Raw genomic sequence first — 5,000 nt, forward strand, 5'->3', positions numbered from 1 at the left:
TTTTTTATTTAACTGGCTTGTATAAGTATAAAAATAAGAATATTACTGATAATTTACTGATACAAGAAAATTGCTGTTATGACTATGATCTCTATGGTGCAAAACAAATTAAGCAAATATCTTAAATTTTTCAAATCAATGTAGGAAATAAAAAAAATCAAAAATGCTTAATTAAATTCTAATTCTAACAGTGAATCCAGTGTATATAATGCAAAACACAACACAAGCCAGGTATGGTACATTGTGAATATATCTTTATTGGTATAAATTAGCTCGGATACAAGAAATCTAATGTAATACCATTCAATAATAATTAATTTATCAGTACATTATTCCTATAAATAAAGAAATTGTAGGGTGTACAAGGAAAAGAATGACAATGAGAAATAACCCTCTATCTTACCACAGGAGATAAAAATCAGATAAAGATTGGATCTAAAAGTTTTAATTGAAAAGAACTCATTATGCTGAGAAAAATCTAACACATCCACACTATCAGAGGAAAGCAAAGCTACAAGGAAAATGTGAGCAAAATGCATTTCTGTTATGAGAAGAAATACTATCTTTACCGCACCCAGTTTCAGGAAAGGGAAATCCAACAACTCACTCCAAACTCCGCAGTACTCTGATTCACCTTCTCTTTTAACAGACTATTCTAATCTGCTGACACTCAATATTCTTGTTCACAGATGTTTGAAAATGTTTATTACTTAAATACAATATTTGTTATGTTTTAAACCAGTTTATTATATTTTTCTTCTTTAATCGAAAGAGAAATGGCGAATTGGGGTCTGTAGAGTGAGTAGCTATTTTTTCCTTATATGAGTCAACAGAGTGGTTTTGGTAGGATAAGCTTTCCCCATCAAGTAATCAAAATCAATGGTAGATTAGAGTGAGTGCCCTGGATCCTGCCATCCTGTGCCTCATACAATACCGGTAAAATGTACATTTTGGTCATATATGTAGTGCAAAGAGACAGTATATGGATTTAATAATAGAACTAATTTCTTATTTGATATCAAATTACTCAGGAGTTCTACAAACCATACACATACTGGTCATTAATAAATTAACTATTAATAAATGATCTATTTATCATCAATATACAAATCCATTTTCAAAATTTGATAGTTAATACATTCAACAATTTGTCTTTTCCAATGTTACTATGGTCTCCAAACTTTGCATTCTGGCAGAGGCAAACAATTCTTACCATATTTTTTTGCAGATAAGAGTTTATTGACCTCACTAGTAGTTCATCAATAGATAAGAAAGCAATCCTTACCCTGGCAATCATATCTGGAAAGAATGCACACCGAAATGACTAGTTTCACTTTACATGGGCCTCTTCTAAACTCTTGTCAAAATTTCAAGTGAATCTGAATCTCATTGCTTATGAGAAGATGAAGATGAAGCAGTAGGGGATTAATGATCAGATAATAATGAAGAACATGAAGTAGGGGATTAATAAGAAGATAATAATGAAGAAGATGAAGTAGGGGATTAATAATAAGATAATAATGAAGAAGATGAAGCAGTAGGGGATTAATAATGAGATAATAATGAAGAAGATGAAGAAGTAGGGGATTAATAATCAGATAATAATGAAGAAGATAAAGAAGTAGGGGATTAATAATGAGATAATAATGAAGATGAAGAAGTAGGGGATTAATAATGAGATAATATGAAGAAGTAGGGGATTAATAATGAGATAATAATGAAGATGAAGAAGTAGGGGATTAATAATGAGATAATATGAAGAAGTAGGGGATTAATAATGAGATAATAATGAAGAAGATGAAGAAGTAGGGGATTAATAATGATAAGAAATTGGTAAGCTATTGTCTGTCCTATAATCTTTTAATGCCTTATTTGGGACAGCCGTGGGTAAATCCTGCTGTTTTGCAGAAGAAAACTAAGACAATTTACAGTTTTACCTAACCATGGACTTTTTGATGTGCCTTATGTCTTTTTGGTGATATATGAAGTGCTTTGATTTTATGCCTCCTTCCCATTGCAAATATCTTACTTTGAGTTATGCCTACCCTCTCACCCTAAACAATCTTGGGGGACCTGTGTGTGTGTGTGTGTGTGTGTGTGTGTGTGTGTGTGTGTGTGTGTGTGTGTGTGTGTGTGTGTGTGTATGAGTGTGTGTGTGTGTGTGTGTGTGTGTGTGTGTGTGTGTGTGTGTGTGTGTGTGTGTGTGTGTGTGTGTGTGTGTGTGTATGTGTGTGTGTGTGTGTGTGTGTGTGTGTGTGTGTGTGTGTGTGTGTGTGTGTGTGTGTGTGTGTGTGTGTGTGTATGTATGTATGTATGAGTGTGTGTGTGTGTGTGTGTGTGTGTGTGTGTGTGTGTGTGTGTGTGTGTGTGTGCGTGCGTGCGTGCGTGCGTGCGTGCGTGCGTGCGTGCGTGCGTGCGTGCGTGCGTGTGTATGTGTGTGTGTTTTGGGTGGGGCAGCATGAAATTGAGTAACATATGCTTCAAATGAGGTTGGGTTAGGTTAGGCTAGGTCTGGCTAGGCTATGCTTGAAAAGACCAGTGGAAAATTGGAGTTTCTGGGTGAGGGAACATGAAATTGAGTAATATATTCTTCAAATGAGGTTAAGTTAGATTAGATAAGGCTAGGCTAAACTAGTATGGTGGGCATACAAGATTAGTTATAGAAAATCGTAGCTTCCAAAATAGTGTCTCCCCTTATGCCCTATGCCTATGCTGCATCTGCCCTTTGGCTGTTAGATACAAGTGCCACCAAAAGAAAAAGTATGGTCCCTTCTGCCCTTGACCTGGGCAGACCAAGGAGAATAAGCCTTGCCATGCCTTGAACTCCACCAGCCAGTCCACGGTCACTCTGGCCTGGGTCAGCCTTGCTATTGTTCAGCGCATTTTCTTCTGCTTTACATTGCGCTATTCATTGCTGTGCCTTGTACTCTTTATCCAATGAGAATCAAGCTGTACCACTCTCTTACTATAACTCACCAGTCCAAAGAGGATTCAACTAACTATTTTCTGGTCTGCCTTTCTGGTGATACATGAAGTGTGTTGATTGACTTTGTACCCAATTTCCTGCAGGTTCCCCAAAATTGTTTAGGAGGGGGTAGGCTTAACTAGAAAACTAGATATTTACCACAGGAAAGAGATATAATATTAAGCAAGGAACTACATACATCACTAGAAAAACCATGCAGCACATCAGAAAATTGTTTCTTATGTCAAATTGTAAATAAAACGAAAAGTGTCTCACAACTAACTAGTCTTACATCATCATATACTGTTTATCTTACAATATATATATATATATATATATATATATATATATATATGTATGTATATGTATATGTATATATACATATGCATGATCCTTAATCATACCATTTTATCCTCATAGTCGATCTCTCTACCAGTGTAGTAGACAATAACTGTCCGTAATAATATATTTCTTCAATTACTACACAAAACTGATGTACTAAATGTCTCTAGTGCTGCAAATCTAGTGATTATTCTGTCAAATCTTTTATATAAAGAATAACATATGTAGCCATCACACGTAGAATATATACCGAAAACCACATGTAACTACATTTTCTTGTTTACAAATAACTACGTTTATGTACCTACCGCCAAGTTCCTCCAAGATCTTTAAAGACTTCCAGTTCCTCTGCCTTGACAGACGCGCCAGGTCCGTGACCCGAGTCTCTAATTGCATTTTCTGGTGTTGACTGGCGTGCTTGCGCATTTTGTTGGTATGGGCGGTTATGAGTGTGAGGTTTGTTTTAAGAGTAAGTAGCCTTGCATAGAATGAGTGTGTGCACGCAATCTCGCACGCACGCACACACGCACGCACGCACACACACCTCTCTCTCTCTCTCTCTCTCTCTCTCTCTCTCTCTCTCTCTCTCTCTCTCTCTCTCTCTCTCTCTCTCTCTCTCTCTCTCTCTCTCTCTCTCTCTCTCTCTCTCTCTCTCTCTCTCTCTCTCTCTCTCTCTCTCTCTCTCTCTCTCTCTCTCTCTCTCTCTCTCTCTCTCTCTCTCTCTCTCTCTCTCTCTCTCTCTCTCTCTCTCTCTCTCTCTCATTGAGGAAAGGTACTCTTTATTACCAAAGAATAGCTTTGACGTCATGATAGTGCGGATACAACAGAATCACACAGCACCTGAAATATTGTTTTGTTTCTGACACTTGTTCTCAGTTGGCTACCGCCTGTTAAAGAGAGCTTTAGTAGCCCTGTGACTGTAAGTTGCATATGATTATGAAAACATCTGATAAGAGAGAACATACATCAAAGGATGGTTAATTGGTTCCCTTTCTTTTCTGCATTTATTTGTTTATTTTAATTATTAAATCAGGTTTTGCTAAATATAAAAACAAATATTATTTATCTTTTCAGTGTTCTCTATGTGATTTTTTTTCCGGTGGATGTAATGAAAATAAAATGCATACTTCGAAGAACACTTAAAATTAATAGGCTGCTTGAAGAAAACAGGCGTACTTCCAACCAATATATATTTTATGACTTCAAATATTATAATTATGTGTACGTATCTGATAGCAGATTAAGAGAAAATTCTGTATTACAGGAATTGTATACTGACAGGTATGTGGAGAGAATATAGGCATATATTTTTTTTCCAAGTTCGGTATTCTGCAATTAAGATATTCAATTACTTGAGGACTTCAGATAAATTCATTCTTCAGCGTTAATAAGTATGGCTCATTATGTTATATCATCTCTAGTTTTTAAAAATCACTATTTGACACTCATGGCAAATTGAAGATTTCGTTTATTCGCATCATTCTACGTGTGTGGGGGCCACGTTTACTCACATAACCACACACACACACACACATACACACACACACGCACACTCACGCACGCACGCATGCACGCACGCACGCACGCACGCACACACACACACGCATACACAAATAAAACACGTAAACACATGTATATCTCTCTCTCCTCCCTTTCCCCACCCTTCTCTTTCTCACTCTCTTTATATATGTAT

General features: G+C 36.5%; 1 protein-coding gene across 6 annotated transcripts in view; it reads right to left on the minus strand.

Moving 5' to 3' along the window:
- LOC125027038 (gastrula zinc finger protein XlCGF8.2DB-like) overlaps positions 1-3,854 on the minus strand; it is a 5,785-nt gene extending 1,931 nt beyond the window's left edge. The window contains exons 1-2 of one of the 6 annotated variants that reach the window (XM_047615706.1): positions 3,616-3,854; positions 1,286-1,299 (exon numbers count right to left, since the gene is read on the minus strand). The gene's annotated coding sequence lies outside the window, so the exon portion shown is untranslated. The other 5 variants (XM_047615677.1, XM_047615714.1, XM_047615685.1 and 2 more) reach the window with 5 other exon arrangements.
- Positions 3,855-5,000: the final 1,146 nt, after the last annotated feature.

This window comes from Penaeus chinensis, chromosome 1 (genome assembly GCF_019202785.1).
Source record: "Penaeus chinensis breed Huanghai No. 1 chromosome 1, ASM1920278v2, whole genome shotgun sequence".
In the NCBI taxonomy this organism is placed as follows: Eukaryota; Metazoa; Arthropoda; class Malacostraca; order Decapoda; family Penaeidae; genus Penaeus; species Penaeus chinensis.